The sequence below is a fragment of the Ovis aries genome, chromosome 25, assembly GCF_016772045.2.
Source record: "Ovis aries strain OAR_USU_Benz2616 breed Rambouillet chromosome 25, ARS-UI_Ramb_v3.0, whole genome shotgun sequence".
NCBI lineage: Eukaryota > Metazoa > Chordata > Mammalia > Artiodactyla > Bovidae > Ovis > Ovis aries.
The window spans coordinates 26,566,202-26,586,550 of record NC_056078.1 but is presented as its reverse complement, the minus strand read 5'-3'; positions in this window follow the sequence as shown (position 1 = coordinate 26,586,550).

The following is a 20,349-nucleotide window of genomic DNA, read 5'->3' as shown; positions in this document are numbered from 1 at the left end:
GGCAGCCAGCAGGAATGCCCCTTCCTCCAGTCCTGGTCTGTTCACTACTTGGGGTTTTTCCAGAGCTGGGACCTGGAATCACTCCTCCAATACAGAGGCAATGGCTGCTTCAAGAAGGGGGAAAGGAAGGCAGAGGGAGGTCCAGCCAGGCCAGTAGAGAGTAGACTGGAATATGGTCAGTGCTCCCAGGATCGATTCCTAGATTGGCAGCGAAAGAACTTGGAGGCCAGAACTACAGGTTGGAAAGGGATTTTTTTGGGTGCAGGCAGTTAGAGAAGAAACAAGGGCCTGCCTCAACTGTTTCGCCAGAGAACAGAGAAGGGCAGGACTGCCCAGGACTCCCGTCCATACAAACTTGCCTCCACAGCTTGGGTCTGGAACATGTAGGGAAGAGGGTCTGTAGATCAGTTCACCTCCCCGGCCCCTCCTGGCCCGGCAGCCAGGATCAGGAGGGTGGATATAGGGGAGTAGGACTCCCTGGGAAGAACTTAGGCCAACTAAGAAAGGCCCCCATGTGCAAAGACAGATAGGTTATTTTTAGCTTGGCCCAGGCAAGGGCAGTAGGTGAGGGAGTCAATAGCTCCTCACACCCAGCCAGCCCCGCCTAACAACAGAAGTACAAGCACACGCACACACACCCACCCCTAGACAGTTATAGGCACACCTACAAAGATACACACACAAGCAAACATGACCCAGAAACATCACAAAGGCAGCCACCTGCACAGAGGCCCACATACTTAAAACATAGGATTTTAAAAAGTACACACATACACCTTGTCACGGACACACACACAGGCATGCAAATCCAAAAGAACGAATACATCCTTAGGCAGATGACACTAAAGACAAATAGATATTTAGGTACTTAACTTTCACAGGGCAACACATATAGGTACATGTACTGAGGCCCAGCATCTGACTGTCAACCCCTGGCACAGGCACAAGGTCAAGTGCATTTTGCTAGATAACTCAGCGGGGACCTTAGTAGAGCCTTGGCAGGCAAGGACCACAGGACAGGCATGCTCTCTCTCTTAACCAGAAGACCAATATGATATTGGACATTTTTCAAAAAAGTTCCAGTGCACAGGACTTTGCTGTTTAGATAGTAATTGCACCAGGCAGGCCCTTCTAGACCTGGTGTCAGATTTCATGACTTTAATTTCTAACTGGAGAGAAGGGGTCTCGGGGATGGGGGTTGGGCAAGCAAAAGGAGAGCAGTCCATTCCTCTTATTCTGCTGATCCTCATCCCATTTCCCCTGATCCTGGAAATATGCCCACTGGAGGTCCGGGACCCTTCTTTGCCTCCAGGACTCCTGCATCGGGGTAGGAGACTTAGCACATTGGGATTCCTCCATAACTCCTCTGCACCCGCTCCCCTGCCATTCCAGTGTCTGGGAGAATGTCCCTTTCCCAGACACCTGCAGTTACATAACCACTGGGGGTGTGGCTGTCCCCCAGCCTGGGCATCTTCAAGTGCCAGCCCTCAACTGGGGGGCAGCAAAAGGACTTCAGAGGGAATCACACTACCCTGAGCTCACACCTTTCCCCAGAATGGGTGAAGAATGGGCAAGGTCCTGGCCCTGGGATGACACATTGGAATATCTGGATTAACACCAGGGTGTTCCCAAACCCAGTGCCGTCAGACTCACAGTGAAGAGGTCTTGCTGTGAGTTAAGAAAGAGGGTGAGGGACTTCCCTGGTGGTCCAGTGGTTAAGACTCTATGCTTTCAATGCATGGGGCCTGGGTTGGACCCCTGGCCGGGGAAATAAAATCCCACATGCATGACCAATAAATAAATAAATAAAAGAGGCTTGGAGGCCAGGGCCCCCTTTTCTTGCTCACCATGATATATCCAGCACCTCAGACTGTCCGGCACCTATATGAGCATACATAAATATTGGTTGAGTGGACGCATCAGTGAGGCTGGGGAAGGGTTACTGGTTAAAGGGCCTACAGCTTTGCCAGATGAGCCCTGGAAGGAGCCTCCCACCTCCCCTCCATTTCCTAGGGAGTTCTACAGGGCCTGAGGTTGGAGGTGAGGCAGACTTTGTGCAATGCAGTTGCTTTGAAATCAGTCTCAGAGCTAGCTTTGACCCTTAGTGGGGTCTGTAGTGCTTCCTTGGGTTACCCTCATTTATCCCAAATCAGGAGAGAGCATCAGAGACAGTTCTGGAATCTGAATCTGAGCAGACACGGGGCTGCTCTTCTTACCTGCTGGGAGAACTGGGGTTGGCTGCTGAGCCTTTCGAAGCATCAGTTCCATCAGTTGTAAAATGGGAACAATAACTAGCTCGTGGGATTAAAAAGAATATGCAGAAAGCCCCTAATCTGGCTGAATACACGCCACCTATTTTATAATAAGGAGCAGCTGTCCGGGGTTCCCTGCAGGCGTGGCTAGTGGCTTTGGTTGGCGGCTTCCCCAGGCGGCCGGTACCGCTGTGCTCCAGGGCGCCACTAGGCGGCGCGCTGCAGCTCATACCTCCTCCGTGGCTGCTTCGGCTTGCTTCCTAAAGCGGTGGGTCTGGAATGGTGATGCGCTCTGGCTTTCACCCTGGGGCCGCCCAAGAGTGGGTTTCCACTCCAGGTTGTCTGGGCAGGCGGCTCTCAGACCACTCTGTTTGCAAAATTTTAGGTGGGAAGTCTTGGGGATGAGTTCATAATCCCTCCCCTGACCCTTCAAGGCCGGGATGGACTCCAAACGCCTGAATCCTGCTGACAACACCCTTATGAGCTAGGGACTGTTACTACCTCGTTTACCGGATGAGGGAAATGAGGCACAGAGAGGTAATTTGCCCGAGGTAGCAGACAGCTAGTAAACGGGACCCTGGAGATTCAAATCCAGACAGACTGGATCTCAAGCTTGCACTATATTTTTTTAATCAAGGTAACATAACATTTACAATTTTAACTATTTAAAGCCTACAATGTAGTATCTTTTAGTATCTTCACATTGTTGTGCAGCGATCACCACCATTTCATCACCCCAAAAAGAAACCACATACCATTAAGCAGTCACTCCCTACGCTCCCCCTCCCTTTCCCCTGCCCCTGGCAACCAGTCAACCAGACTTTCTGGCAACCAGACTTTCTGTCTCTATGGATTTTCCTGTTCTGGGAATTTCATATAAATGCAATCACACACGATACAGGACTTCCCTGTAGTTCAAATGGTAATGAATCTGCCTACAATGCAGGAGATCTGGGTTCAATTCCTGCGTCAGGAAGATCCCCTGGAGAAATGGCAACCCACTCCAGTATTCTTGCCTGGAGAATCCCATGGACAGAGGAGCCTGGTGGGCTACAGTCCATGGGGTTGCAAAGAGTCAGACACGACTGAGCGACTAACACACACTATGTGGCCTGAGTCATCAAGACTGGGCTCCTAACCTCTCTACTAAATACTGTGATAACCCTCCACCTCCTCCCCAACTCCATACATCTTTTCTCTTACCTCTAGGAGAGGGCCTTCTCCCTGGAGTTCAAGCAGTGTAAGCAGTCATTCACAAAAGCTTTAGGGTCAGACAGATTCGGAGTCAAATCCTGGCTCTGTCTTGCACAATTTTCTCCACTATTGCCTTCTCAAAATTCTTTGTTGTTGTTACTTAAAAAAAAAAAAAAGTTTTAGAACAGTTTTAGATTTATGAAAAAATTACATAGCACAGAAAGTTCCCATAGTCCTTCATCCCTCTTTCCCCTAATATTAATAACTTATGTTAGTGTGGTGGATTTGCTATAATTAATGAATCAATATTGAAATACTATTATGAACTAAGATTCATTTAGATTTCCTTAGCGTTGACCTAATGTCCGTTTTCTGTTCTAGGATCCCACATTACACATAGTAGTCAGGACTCTAAGGGCTCCTCTAAGAGTTTCTCAGGTTTTCTTTGTTTTTGATCATCTTGACAGTTTTGAGTATTATTCATCAGGTATTTTGCAGAATATCCCTCAGTTGGGATTTGTCTATCTTGAAGTTCTTAATAATTTTTGAATGAGGAGCCCTGTTCCAAATAACTTTGCACTGGGTTCAGTAAATTGTACAGTATGTCTGCTTGTGGGTTATGGGGCATAGAAAACGCAGGTGAAGACAGAGCCGGAACAGGTTGCCGATTGAGGCTACATGCCTGGGGCCTGCTTGCAGGGGTGAAGGGGGTTTCCTTAGTGTTCTGAAGGGGTCGTGTTGGGGATTAGACCCGGGGGTGAGGAGGAAAAAGCAAACATGAAAGATGACTGCATTCTAGGCGGAGGGAGCCCGGTGAGCAAGGCCCAGGATCAGGAATGTGGACGGTGTGATTGGGAGTAGCTGGGTCCAGGTGCTGACGTGGTGAGTCAGAGGTGCCTGTGGACTTCCCCGTGCAGAGCTGTGACCGCAGCACCAACCAGTCCTTACAGGAGGGGCTGCCGTCAAGGGTGCTGCGTGAATTGGTTCCTTCAATCTCCATGATAACCAGTGAGGCTGATGCAATGATCATCCCCGTTTTAATAGGAAAAGTGTGACAGGTTTTCCTGCTTAGCTAGAGATGGAGGCCAGATTCAAACCCAGGAAGCCTGGTTGTAGTTATTTGTTTGTTTTTAAATCTTAACAACGTAGTTTTTCATTGTTCATTTCCATTTTTCTTGGAGATAGGTGTTACACATGGGCCCATGAAATGGAAACTGGGGCTCTGAAAGGGAAAGGGACACGTCTAAGGTCAGCTGGTAAAGTACTGACTCTGAGCTTTGAACCCACATTATTATGACCAGGCCATGCTACCAGCCTCTTCCAGTTCTTCTCTGGAATTCAGTAGGAAATTATCCATACAGAGGGAAGAGGGTACAGTCTAACAGGGCATAGTCTAAATGAGCAAGATAGACCTTTTAAACTTTCTCATACTCTGTTTTTTTATAAACATTCCAATTTAAATGTATTCAGGTAAGCACCAAGGTACTTTGCCTAAGAAAAACATCAAGACACTTCATATTTGTTTGAAAACTATGAAATATAGCCCTTGGCATATAAAAATGCCTTTTGCCACTTCAAAGATGTCTAATTTCCCATACAGATGGCCAACAGGCAAATGAAAAGATGCCTAACATCGCTGATTACCAGGGAAATGCAAATCAAAACTGCAGTGATGTACTGTCTCATACTCGCCAGAATGGCCATTATCGAAAAGTCTGCAAATAACTAATGCTGCAGAGGGTGTGGAGAAAAGGGAACCCTCCCACACTGTTGGTAGCCGTGTAAACTGGTGCAGCCACTATGGAAAAGAGTATGGAGGTTCTTCAAAAAACAAAAATAGAGCTACCATACGATCCAACAATCCTAATCCTGGACATATATCCAGACAAAACTGTAACTTAAAAAGATACATGTACTCCTCTGTGCATAGCAGCACAATTTACAATAGCTAAGACAAGGAAACAACATAAAGGTCCAACAAGAGATGAATGGATAAAGAGGATAGGGAATATATATACAGTGGAATATTATGCAGCCAAAAAAAGAATGAAATAATGCCATTTGCAGCAACATGGATGGACCTAGAATTTACAATACTAAGTGATGTAAGTCAGAAAGAGAAAGATAAATACCATATGATATCACTTATATGTGGAACCTAAAATATGACACAAATGAACACATCTATGAAACAGAAACTCACAGACAAAGAGAACAGACTTGTGGGTGCCAAGGGGGAGCGTGCCGGGAGAGGGGAGGACTGGGAGTCTGGATTAGCAGCAGCAAACTATTATATACAGGATGGATCAGCAACTAGGTCCTACTGTATAGCACAGGAAACTATATTCAATAGCCTGTGATACGCCATAATGGAAAAGAATATGTAAAAGAATGTATGTGTATAACTGAATCACTTTGCTGTACAGCAGAAATGAGCACATTATAAATCAACTATATTTCACTAAACATTAAAAAAATAAGAAACCCCAAATAGTCTAATTTCAGAATTGCTCATATAATAAAGAGAATTAACCAAATTAAACACAATATTTAAACTATCTAGAAATTACAATATAATGTAAATAATTCACTCACTGAGATTAATATTCCAGAGAATAGCAAGGAGAGATAAGAAGGCCTTCTTAAACGAACAATGCAAATAAATAGAGGAAAACAATAGAATGGAAAAGACTAGAATCTCTTCAAGAAAATTGGAGATATTGAGGGAATATTTCATGAAAGGATGGGCATGATAAAGGATAGAAATGGTAAGGACCTAAAAGGTGCAGAAAAGATTAAGCAGAAGTGGCAAGAATACACAGAAGAACTGTACAAAAAAGGCCTAAATGACCAAGATAACCACAATGGTGTGATCACTCACCTAGAGCCAGACATCCTGGAATGCAAAGTCAAGTGGGCCTTACGAAGCATTACTACAGACAAAGCTAGTGGAGGTGATAGCATTCCAGTGGAGCTATTTCAAATCCTAAAAGATGATGCTGCTAAAGTGCTACACTCAATATGCCAGCAAGTTTGGAAAACTCAGCAGTGGCCACAGGACTGGAAAAGGTCAGTTTTTATTCCAATCCCAGAGAAAGACAATGCCAAAGAATGTTCCAACTACTGTACGATTGTGCTCATTTCATATGAAAATCCTTCAAGTTAGGCTTCAGCAGTACATGAACTGGAAAATTCCAGATATACAAGCTGGATTTAGAAAGGGCAGAGGAACCAGAGGTTAAATTGCCAACATTCATTGGATCATAGGGAAAACAAGGGAATTTCGGAAAAAAAAAAAAAAAAAAAAACCTACTTCTACTTCATTGACTACGCTAAAGCCTTTGACTGCGTGAATCACAATGAACTGTGGAAAATCCTTAGAGATGGGAATACCAGACCACCTGACCTGGCTCCTGAGAAACCTGTATGCTGGTCAAGAGGCAACAATTAGAATTGGACATGGAACAATGGACTGGTTCAACACTGGGAAAGGAGTACAACAGAGCTGTATATTGTCACCCTGCTTATTTAACTTCCATGCAGAGTACATCATGCAAAATGCTGGGCTAGATGAATCACAAACTGGAATCAAGATTCCCGGGAGAAATATCAACAACCTCAGATATGCAGATGATACCACACTCATGGCAGAAAATGAAGAGGAACTAAAGAGCCTCTTGATGAAAGTGAAAGAAGGGAGTGAAAAAGCTGGCTTAAAGCTCAACATTCAAAACCCTAAGATCATGACATCCGGTTCCCTCACTTCATGGCAAATAGATGGAGAAAAACAGAAACAGTGACAGATTTTACTTTCTTGGGTCCCAAGGTCACTGTGGATGGTGACTGCAGCCATGAAATTTAAAGATACTTGCTCTTTGGAAGAAAAGCTATGACAAACCTAGACAGTGTGCTAAGAAGCAGAGACATCACTTTACAAAGGTCGGTATAGTCAAAGCTATGGTTTTCCCAGTAGTCTGGTACACATGTGAGAGTTGCAATATAAAGAAGGCTGAGCGCTGGAGAACTGACGCTTTCAAATTATGGTGCTGGAGAAGTCCTGTGGGCAGCAAGGAGATCAAACCAGTCAACCCTAAAGGAAATCAACCCTGAATATTCATTGGAAGGACTGTTGCTAAAGCTTTAATATTAATACTTTGGCCACCTGATGTGAAGAGCTGACTAATTGGAAAAGACCCTAATGCAGGGAAGGATTGAAGGCAAAAGGAGAAGGGAGTGGCAGAGGATGAGATGGTCAGATAGCATCACCGACTCAAGAGACATGAGTTTGAGCAAACTCTGGGAGATAATGAAGGACAGGGAAGCCTGGCATGCTACAGTCCATGGGGTCACAAAGAGCTGGCCATGACTTAGTGACTGAATGAAAACAACTTTATTTACAACACACTGTCTTGATACTTGTAATTCTGTAAAGCTTTCATTTGGGCAAAAGTATGACCACTTAAGTTATAGCAGTTTCTTAAACTAAGACTGAGGGAGAATTGAAAGTGAACTTGGAAGAGAGACAAAAATCCCTGTGTTTCTTGCTGTGGTTTTGAATTTTTAGGAGCAGTTTCCTTTGAAACCTGAAGATAACTCACTATTGTTTTCAGGACATACACCAAAGAAACTCTTCAGTGGAAAGGATTCTTGAGGTTTAGTATACAAGCTTCCCCAGGAGTGGGAAGAAGAGGTACCTGAGTTGTGAACTCTGTCCCCTGGGATGTATTGGCAAGAAAGATCTTAATTGGAGGGAGAAGCAAAGAAAGGAAAGCCCATAGGAAAGGAGAGGGTGTGTAAAAGGGAAGGGGTAGTGAAAATCTTTCCTTATGAGGAGCATTCCTTGTCAGATCCTCTGAGCCTCTGCTCTTCTTGCAATATCAGCCGTCAACTCTTCTGGTCCCCTCTGTTCTGCATTTTTGCTATAAAATCGATTTCACTCGGAACTATGAAGTTAGACCTATTAGCTTTTCATTGTTTGCTTCTAGAGTTGCTGTTCCTGATTTTTTTAAATTTAAATTTATTTATTTTAATTGGAGGCTAATTACTTTACAATATTGTATTGGTTTTGCCATACATCAACATGGTTCCTGATGATTCTTCATCATTGCTGACATCTTTTAGCAGGACTTGAAGCTGTCAGTGTGAAGGCCTACACATATGCTATCTCAACATGGCTAAGCTTTTTGAGAATTTTCCCTTTTCTTTCTCACAGCATAATGACTGAGATTCATTCCAGGGTGCTGTGGTGTTGTAGTAATGGAAGTTCATTCCCTGTGATTGTTGAAGAGGATTAATTATTTGAACACTCTGTAATTTGTCTATTCAATTATGATGTACATTTGGATTGTTTCCCATTTTAGTCTAGTATGAATAATGCTGCTAAAAATATTCTCGAGCAATTATTTTGTGGACATATATTTTTATTTTTCAGCAGGAAATGTATAGGAGTGAAATTGTTGGATCATCAGGTAAGTATATGTATAGTTGTATACAAAACTGCCAAAGCGGTTTTCCAAAATTATAACATTTTAAATTCCTCCTTTCGATGGATAAGAGTTCCAGCTGTTCTTCACCAGCATTTGATATTGTCTGGCTTTCTAGTGTTAGCCAGTGGGTGTGAAGTGGCGTTCCAGTTTAGTTTTAACTGGCGCTTTCCTGATGATTAGTGATGCTAATCACTTTTTTATGTGCTTATTAACTCTTTGTATATTTCCTTTCATGAAGGATCTGTTCAAACTGATTGCTCAAGTTTTATTGAGATGTTTATCTTTTTATTACTGATTTGTAGGAGTTCTTTAAACATTCTCAATACACATCTTTTGTCAGGCATATGTGTTCTGAATACTTTTTCCCAGCCTATAGCTGCTTTCTCATTTTGTGAAATGTGTTTCAAAGAGCCAATGTTTTAAATTCATAAATTTTATACTTTTTGTTTTCTTTTATGGTTACTGCCTTTTGTGTCATAAAGATATTCTGTTTCCTTTCAGAAATTTTATCCCTTTTTGTTTAAGTCTGTCCGTATCCAATTTTTAAAAATGTATAATGTGAGGTAGCGGTTGAGGTTCACTTTTTTTCCCTGTATGATTATACAGTTGTGCCAGCACTATCCTTTTGAAAAGACTTTCCTTTTCCCATTGAATTGCTTTGCCCCTTTTATCAAAATCAAGGGACTGTATAAATGTGAATCTATTTCTAGATCCTTTATTCTGTTTCATTAATCCATTTGTCTATCCTTACCCTAATATCACACCATCTTTAGCACTATAAGCTTACAGTTAATCTTTAAGCTCTCTAGCCCTGTTCACATTTTTCAATTTGATTTTGGTCTTCTAGATCTTTAGCATTTCATTTAGAGTCACCTTGCTAATTTCTGTACCAAAGCCATTGGGATTTTGAATATATAGATCAATTTAGGGCACTGACTATATAAATCAATTTAAGGGGAACTGATATCTTGATACTGAGTTTTCAAATCCACAAACAGGCATATCTCTCCATTTTCTTAATTTCTTTCAGCATTGTTTTATTAGTTTTCAGTGTAGAGGCTTTGTACATTTTTATTAAATATCTTCCTATATATTTTATGGATTTTTGGCTATTCAGTTCAGCTCAGTCGCTCAGTCATGTCCGACTCTTTGCGACCCCATGAATCGCAGCACGCCAGGCCCCCTGCCCATCACTAATTCCTGGAGTTCACTCAGATTCACGTCCATCGAGTTAGTGATGCCATCCAGCCATCTCATCCTCTGTCGTCCCCTTCTCCTCCTGCCCCCAATCCCTCCCAGCATCAGAGTCTTTTCCAATGAGTCAACTCTTCGCATGAGGTGGCCAAAGTACTGGAGTTTCAGCTTTAGCATCATTCCTTCCAAAGAAATCCCAGGGCTGATCTCCTTCAGAATGGACTGGTTGGATCTCCTTGCAGTCCAAGGGACTCTCAAGAGTCTTCTCCAACACCACAGTTCAAAAGCATCAATTCTTCGGCACTCAGCCTTCTTCACAGTCCAACTCTCACATCCATACATGACCACAGGAAAAACCATAGCCTTGACTAGACGGACCTTAGTCGGCAAAGTAATGTCTCTGCTTTTGAATATGCTATCGAGGTTGGTCATAACTTTCCTTCCAAGGAGCAAGCGTCTTTTAATTTCATGGCTGCAATCACCATCTGCAGTGATTTTGGAGCCCAAGAAAATAAAGTCTGACACTGTTTCCACTGTTTCCCCATCTATTTCCCATGAAGTGATGGGACCAGATGCCATGATCTTCGTTTTCTGAATGTTGAGCTTTAAGCCAACTTTTTCACTCCCCTCTTTCACTTTCATCAGGAGGCTTTTTAGTTCCTCTTCACTTTCTGCCATAAGGGTGGTATCATCAGCATATCTGAGGTTATTGATATTTCTCCCGGCAATCTTGATTCCAGCTTGTGTTTCTTCCAGTCCAACGTTTCTCATGATGTACTCTGCACAGAAGTTAAATAAGCAGGGTGACAATATACAGCCTTGATGTACTCCTTTTCCTATTTGGAAAAAGTCTGTTGTTCCATGTCCAGATCTAACTGTTGCTTCCTGACCTGCATACAGCTATTAAAATATTTAAATTTCATTTTTATCTCATTTTCTAATTGTTTGGTTAAAAATACCATTGACTGGATAACCACAATGGTGTGACCACTCACCTAGAGCCAGACATCCTGGAGTATGAAGTCAAGTGGGCCTTAAAAAGCATTACTATGAATAAAGCTAGTGGAGGTGATGGAATTCCAGCGGAACTATTTCACATCCTGAAAGATGATGCTATTAAAGTGCTGCACATAATATGCCGGCAAGTTTGGAAAATTCAGCAATGACCACAGGACTGGAAAAGGTCTATTTTCATTCCAATCCCAAAGAAAGGCAATGCCAAAGAAAGTTCAAACTACTGCACAATTGTACTCATTTCACATGCTAGCAAGATAATGCTCAAAATCCTTCAAGCTGGGTTTCAGCAGTACATGAACTGAGGATTTCCAGATGTACAAGCTAGACTTAGAAAAGGCAGAGGAAGCAGAGATCAAATTGCCAGGATCATAGAAAAAGCAAGGGGATTCCAGAAAAGCATCTACTTCTGCTTCATTGACTATGCTAAGGCCTTGACTGTGTGGATCTGAACAAGCTGTGGAAAATTCTTAAAGAGATGGAAATACCAGATCACCTTACCTGCCTCCTGAGAAACCTGTATGCAGGACCAGAAGCAACAGTTACAACTGAACATGGAACAACAGACTGGTTCAAAATTGGGAAAGAAGTGCGTCAAGGCTGCATACTGTCACCATGCTTATTTAACTTCTATGCAGAGTACATCATGTGAAATGCCAGAATAGATGAATCACAGGCTGGAATCAAGATTTCTGGGAGAAATATCAGTAACCTCAGATACGCAGGTGACACCACCCTAATAGCAGAAAGCGAAAGGGAACTAAAGAGCTTCTTGATGAAGGTGAAAAGAGGAGTGAAAAAGCTGGCTTAAAACTCAACGTTCAAAAAACTAAGATCATGGCATCCAGTCCCATCACTTCATGGCAAATAGGTGGGGGATAAAAGGAAACAGTGACAGACTTGATTTTCTTGGGCGCTGAAATCATTAAGGATGGTGACTGCAGCCATGAATTAAAAGATACTTGCTCCTTGGAAGAAAAACTATGACAAACCTAGACAGTGTATTAAAAAGCACAGATATCACTTTGCCAACAAAAGTCCATATAGTCAAAGCTATGGTTTTCCCAATAGTTTTGTACAGATGTGAGAATTGGACCATAAAGAAAGCTGATCCCTGAAGAATTGACACTTTCGAACTGTGGTCTAGAGAAGACTCTTGAGAGTCCCTTGGACAGCAAGGAGATAAAACTAGTCAATCCTAAAGGAAATCAACCCTGAATATTTATTGGAAGGACTGATGCTGAGGCTGAAGCGCCAATATTTTGGCCACCTATGTGAAGAGCCAACTCATTGGAAAAGACCCTGATGCTGGGAAGGATTGAAGGCAGGAGGAGAAGGGTATGACAGAGGATGAGATGGTTGGATGGCATCACTGATTCAATGGACATGAGTGAGCAAACTCAGGGTGATAGTGAAGTGAAGGGAAGCCTGGCATGCTGCAGTCCATGGGGTTGCAGAGTTGAACACGACTGAGCATCTGAACAATAACAACCATTGACTTTGTATGTTGATTTGTGACTTACTAAATTAACTCATTTGTACTAGTTGTTTTATTCTCAATTTCTTTGTATTCTGTACACACACACACTGTATACGTGCTAAGTCACTTCAGTCGTGTCCAACTCTTTACAACTCTATGGACTGTAGCACACCAGGCTCCTCTGTTCATGGGTTTCTCCAGGCAAGAATACTGTAGTGGGTTGCCATATGCTTCTCAGGGGGATCTTCTGAACCCAGGGATCAAACCCATGTCTCTCTCTTTTTTTTTTTTTTTAGTTTTTATTTATTTTTTTTAGTTTTTTATTTTTTAAATTTTAAAATCTTTAATTCTTACATGCGTTCCCAAACATGAACCCCCCTCCCACCTCCCTCCCCATAACATCTCTCTGGGTCATCCCCATGCACCAGCCCCAAGCATGCTGTATCCTGCGTCAGACCAAACCCATGTCTTTTATGTCTCCTGCATTGGAAGGTGGGGTCTTTACCTCTACCGCCACCTGGGAAGCCCACGCAAACATATTTATTATCTATGAATAAAAAACATTTTATTCATTCCTTTCCAGTATTTATGAATTGTATTTATTTCTCTTGTCTTATTGAACTGGCTAAAATCTACAGTACAATGTTAAGCAGAAGCGGTGTGAAGGACAAGTTTACAGAGGAACTGAGCATTGCATCAGCCAATAGGATCTGATAGATACTGTGAAACACTAGCATATTATCTAGATAGATGGTAAAACACTCCATCTCAAACAGTAAAATGCACATTCTTTGAAAAGTTCACAGAAAATTCACAAAAATATACCATATCCTAGACTATAAAATTAATCTCAATGAAAAGAATTGAAATCATAAAGAGTCTGAAATCTGACCACAATGGAATCAAACTAGAAATCAATAACAGGAAAAAAAAAAACAAACAAACAGGAAAACCTCCTAACACTTGCAAATTAAATAATTACATAATATGTGGTTCAGTCAGGAAGTTTCAAAATAAATTTAAAAAATACTTAGAACTGTGATAATGAAAATACACAATATCAAAATTTCTGAAATGCATCTTAGTGTTGAGAAGGAAATTCATCATACTGAATACTTACGTTGGTAGAAAGAAAAGGTTCTCAAATCAATTTCATTCAGTTCAAAACATTGTCTAATTTCCCATGGGATTATTCTTTGACCCATGAATTATTTATGTGTGCTGTTTAATTTCCAAATATGCAGTGTTTTCCAGATTCCTTTTGTCATTAATGTTTAATTTACTCAAATGTGGTCACAGAGCAAACTTTTCATGGTTTCAATCCTTTAAAACTTATTAGAATTTGTTTTCCAGATGATCTATCGTGATGAATATGCTATATGCATTTGTAAATAATGTGCATTCTGCAATTGTTAACCGTAATATTCTAAAAATGTCAATTAGGTAGTGTTAGTTGAAAACAACTAACAAATTTATAATTTTGTTTGAATCTATATCCTTACAAAACTTTTAATTTCATTATTCCATCAAGTGGTGAAATAATAGTGTTAAAATATTCTTATATGATTTCTCTACTGTGTCCTTTAATTTTGTGAATATTTGCTTCATGTCTCTTGAAGCTCTATTATTAAGAACTTAGACATTTAGTAGTATCATGCCTTCTTGATGACTGACCATTTATCTTGATGCAATACCTCTTTTTATTGCTGATAATAGTTTTTGTTTTGAAGGCTATTTATCCGATATGAATATCAGTTCAGTTCAGTCGCTCAGTTGTGTCCGACTCTTTGCGACACCATGAATCGCAGCACGCCAAGCCTCCCTGTCCATCACCAACTCCTGGAGTTTACCCAAACTCATGTCCATTGAGTCGGTGATGCCATCCAGCCATCTCATCTTCTGTCGTCCCCTTCTCCTCCTGCCTCCAATCCCTCCCAGAATCAGAGGCTTTTCCAATGAGTCAACTCTTCGCATGAGGTGGCCAAAGTACTGGAGTTTCAGCTTTAGCATCATTCCTTCCAATGAACACCCAGGACTGCTCTCCTTTAGGATGGACTGGTTGGATCTCCTTGCAGTCCAAGGGACTCTCAAGAGTCTTCTCCAACACCACAGTTCAAAAGCATCAATTCTTCGGCACTCAGCTTTCTTCACAGTCCAACTCTCACATCCATACATGACCACTGGAAAAACCATAGCCTTGACTAGACGGACTTTTGTTGGCAAACTAATGTCTCTGCTTCTGAATATGCTATCTAGGTTGGTCATAACTTTCCTTCCAAGGAGTAAGCATCTTTTAATTTCATGGCTGCAATCATCATCTACAGTGATTTTGGAGCCCCCCAAAATAAAGTCTGACACTGTTTCTACTGTTTCCCATCTATTTCCCATGAAGTGATGGGACCGGATGCCATGATCTTCGTTTTCTGAATGTTGAGCTTTAAGCCAACTTTTTCACTCTCCTCTTTCACTTTCATCAGGAGGCTTTTTAGTTCCTCTTCACTTTCTGCCATAAGGGTGGTGTCATCTGCATAGCAACAATAATTTTTCTACATGTTAAGAAAACTTGTTTTATATGGTAGGGTACAAAATTGATAATACAAGATAGTTACATTTGAGCAATAAGGGAAGAGACAAATAAATCAATGTGAATTTAGATTCATTGTACATATGGATCATAGCATATAGTTAAAAAATTTAGATGGCTTTACTGAAATATGATTGACATATAATAAACTTCATTTTTAAAAAGTGCATATGTTTGACACATAGAAACGTATTCATTCTGGAGATATATATGTGAAGCCTACACTATAATCAAGATTGTGACTCTATCCATCACTCCTGAAAGTTTCCTCGTGTGACTTTGTAATCTTCTCCGTCTACCCTACTCAGTCCTCTCTATCACTGCCAAGCAAACACCAATTTGTTTCTGTCACTGCATGTTAGTGTGAAGCTTCTACAGTTTTATAAACATGGAATCATACAATATATACTCTTCTTTTGTCTGGTTTCTTTCATTCTGCAATACTTATTTTGAGATTCATCCATGTTGTTGAATATATCAATTGCGTATTCCTTTTTATTTCTGAGTAGTATTATGTTGTATGGATTTACCACAATTTATTTATCCAATCACCTGTTGATGGGCACTTGGGCTGTTTCCAATTTGGGGCTATTACAAATAAAATTTCCATTAGCATTTGTGTCCAAGTCTTCATATTTAATATATGCTTTCATTTTCTCTTGGGTAAATATCTTGGAATGGAATACCTGGATTATACTATTGGTGTATATTAAACTTTTAAGATATCAACAAACTGTTAGTTTTCCAAAGTGGTTGCACCGTTTTATATTCCCATCAGTAGTGCATGAGTGTTCCAGTTCCTTCACATTCTTGCCAATGTTTGGTATGGTCGGCTTTTTGAAGTTTAGCCATTTTAACAGGTATGTAGTAATATGTCACCCCACTCCAATACTCTTGCCTGGGAAATCCCATGGACGGAGGAGCCTGGTGGGCTTCCGTCTGTGTGGTCGCACAGAGTCGGACACGACTGAAGCGACTTAGCAGCAGCAGCACTAATATGTCATTGTGATTTTAATTTTTATTTCTCTAATAACTAATGATATTGAGCATCTTTTCATGTACTTTTTGTATCATCTTTGATGAAAGATCTTTTATAAATCTTTTGTCCATTTTTCAGTTGGTTATTTCTTTTTTTTTATTGTTGAGATTTGATATTCTGTGTATTAAGTCCTTTATCAGGCATAAACTTGAAAATATTTTCCCCCAGTCTGTGGCTTGTCTTTTCAGTCTCTTAATAGTGCCTTTTAAAGACTGGAAGCTTTTTATTTTGATGAAATCCAGTGTATTGATTTGTTCTTTTATAGATTGTTTCTTGTGGTATATCTAGGAAATTTCTCTTCTCTTACAAAAATTTTTCTCTATGTTTTCTTCTATAAGTTTCATATTTTATGTTTGTCTATGATTCATTTTGAGATACTTTTTTGTATATGGTACAAGGTAGTGAATGGCACTCCACTCCAGTACTCTTACATAGGAAATCTCATGGACGGAGGAGCCTGGTAGGCTGTAGTCCATGGGGTCGCTAAGAATCGGACACGACTGAGCAACTTCACTTTCACTTTTCACTTTCATGCATTGGAAAAGGAAATGGCAACCCACTCCCGTGTTCTTGCCTGGAGAATCCCAGGGGCGGCGGAGCCTGGTGGGCTGCCATCTATGGGGTCGCACAGAGTCGGACACGACTGAAGCGACTTAGTAGCAGCAGCAGCAGTGATCCAACTCCATTTTTTTCTTTTCTCTTTCATTTGTTTTTTGCATATGGACATCCAGTTTTTCTAACACCATTTGTTGAATAGACTAACTTGTATCTGTTGATTTGCCTTTGCACTTTAGTAAAAAAACATCCTTTATCCATCTATGTGTGGGCTTAGTTCTGGATTCTTCATTCTGTTCCATTTATCTATTTGTCTATCTTTGTATCAGTACCACACTGTTTTGATTGCCCTAGCTTTAAAGTAAGCCTCGAAATCAAGTAGTGTTAGTTCTCCACTTTTTTTCTTCTTTTTCAAAGTAATTCTGACTATTCTAACTCCTTTGAATTTCTGTATAAATTTTGGAATCAACTTGTGAATTTCAACTAAAAACCTGCTGGGATTTTGATTAGAATTGTATTGAATCTACACGCCAATTTTGGGAGAATTTATATCTTAACAATATTAGCTTTTCTTTAATTTCTCTTGGCAATGTTTTACAGTTTTTGATGTTCAGGTATTTACACATTTCATCATATTTATCCCTGAATATTCTATATTTTTACACTATTGCAACTTATATTTTTTTAATTTCAATTTACAATTGTTTCTTGTCAGTATATAGAAGTACTGCATAACTGATTTTTAAATATATTGATCCTGTATTCTGCAACCTTGCTAAACTCATTAAATCTTCTAGCTTTTTGTAGATTCCATCAGATTTTTTACCTAGACCATCAGCTTATTTGCAAATAAACAGTTTTATTTATTTCTTGCTGATTTGGTTGCCTTTTGTTTCTTCTTACGTGATTTTACTGGAAAGAACCTGTATAATGTTTTTCTCCAACAAGCTTTATTGAGATATCATTGATACAAAACATCCTGTACATTTAAGGTGTATAACATATTGATTGATACTTTTATGTATTGATTACCACCTCCATCATGTCACATAGTTACCACTTCTTTTTGTAGTGAGAACATTTAAGAGCTACTGAGAAATTTTTAAGTATATGATACTGTATTAGGAACTATAATCACCATGTTAGACATTAGATCCCCAGAACTTATTTATCTCATAACTGGAAGATTACACCCTTTGACCAACATCTGTCCATTCCCTCCACCCCACATCCCCTGGCAACCACCAGGCTGCTTTGTTTCTATGAGTTTGGCTTAATTAGTTTCCACATACAAGTGAGGTCAGACTGACATTTCACTTAGCATAATACCCTTAAGATTCATGCACATTGTCACAAATGGCAGGATTTCCTTTTTCTCGTGACTGAATAACATTCCATCATATATACGTACAGACTTCCCTGGTGGCTCAGACGGTAAAGCGTCTGTCTACAATGCAGGAGACCCAGGTTTGATCCCTGGGTTGGGAAGATCCTTTGGAGAAGGAAATGGTAATCCACTCCAGTACTATTGCCTGGAAAATCCCATGGACAGAGGAGCCTGGTAGGATACAGTCCCTGGGGTCGCAAAGAGTCGGACACGACTGAGAGACTTCACACATTCATTCACATTCATATATACGTACGAGGGTTCCCTTTTCTCCACATTATTGTCAGTACTTGTTTTCTTGTCTTTTTGGCAATAGCCATTCTAACAGGTGTGGGGTGATAGCTCACTGTGATTTTGATTTGCATTTCTTTCATAATCAGTAATGCTGAACACCTTTTTAGGTACTGATTGACCATCTACACCCTTCTTTAGGGGCTCTCCTGGTGGATCAATTGTAAAGAATCTGCCTGCAATGCCAGAGACTGCCTGTAATGCAGGAGATCCAGGTTTGATTCGTGGGTCGGGAAGGTCCTCTAGAGAAAGACATGACAACCCACTCCAATATTCTTGCCTGGGAAATACCATGGGCAGAGGAGCTTGGTGGGCTACAGTCCATGGGGTCTCAAGAGTCGGACACAATTTAACAACTAAACCCATCACCACCCCCACCACCAAGTCTTCTTAAAAAACTGTCTATTCAGTTTCTCTGCCCATTTTTAAATTGTGTGTGTGGTTTTTTTTTTTTTTTTTTTGCTATTGAGTTATATGAGTTCTTTTTGTATTTAGCCATTAGCCTCTTCTCAGATATGATTTTCAAATATTTTCTCACATTTCGTAAGTTGTCTTTTCATTCTGTTGATTTTTTTCTTTTGCTGTGCAGAAGCTTTTTAGTTTGATGCACTTAATGTAGTCACACTTTTGCTTTTGTTGCTTGTGCTTTTGGTCTCACACCATAAAAATCACTGCCTGGCCTGTGTCGAGGAGCTCTTCTCCTGAGTTTCCTTCTAGGAGTTTCACAGCTTGGCTTCTTATGTTCAAGTCTTAATGCATTTTGAGTTAATTTTTGTGAGTGGTATAAGATAGGGGTCTAATTGCATTCTTCTGCATGCAGCTACCTAGTTTTCCTAACACCTTATTTATCACTCACAACTCTATTTCCTTTACAGACGCATTTCTCATACAATCGTCTTTCCTTCTACCATCATTCCTATTAGTCTGAAGAGTATCCTCTCATTATTTCTCTTAATGTGCATAAAATGACTATGAAAAATGCTTTGTTGTAATTTTTTAAAGACTGTTTTTGCTGAGTAGTGACTTGTAGGTTGACAGGATTCTTTTCCCCCAGTTCAGTTCAGTTCAGTTCAGTTGCTCAGTCATGTCTGACTCTTTGGGACCCCATGAATTGCAGCACACCAGGCCTCCCTGTCCAATACCAACTCCTGGAGTTTACTCAAACTCATGTCCATCGAGTCGGTGATGCCATCTAGCCATCTCATCCTCTGTCGTCCCCTTCTCCTCCTGTCCCCAATCCCTCCCAGAATCAGACTCTTTTCCAATGAGTCAGCTCTTCGCATGAGGTGACCTAAGTACTGGAGTTTCAGCTTCAGCATCAGTCCTTCCAATGAACACCTAGGACTGATCTCTTTAGAATGGACTAGTTGGATCTCCTTGCAGTGCAAGGGACTCTCAAGAGTCTTCTCCAACACCGCAGTTCAAAAGCATCAATTCTTCAGCGCTCAGCTTTCTTCACAGTCCAACTCTCACATCCATACATGACTACTGGAAAAACCATAGCCTTGACTAGATGGACCTTTGTTGGTAAAGTATGTCTCTGCTTCTGAATATGCTATCTAGGTTGGTCATAACTAGGTAGGTCATTCTTTCCAAGGATAGGCATCTTTTAATTTCATGGCTGCAATCACCATCTGCAGTGATTTTGGAGCCCAAGAAAATAAAGTCTGACACTGTTTCCACTGTTTCCCTATCCATTTCCCATGAAGTGATGGGACCAGATGCCATGATCTTCATTTTCTGAATGTTGAGCTTTAAGCCAACTTTTTCACTCTCCTCTTTCACTTTCATCAAGAGGCTTTTAGCTCCTCTTCACTTTCTGCTATAAGGGTGGTGTCATCTGCATATCTGAGGTTATTGATATTTCTCCCGG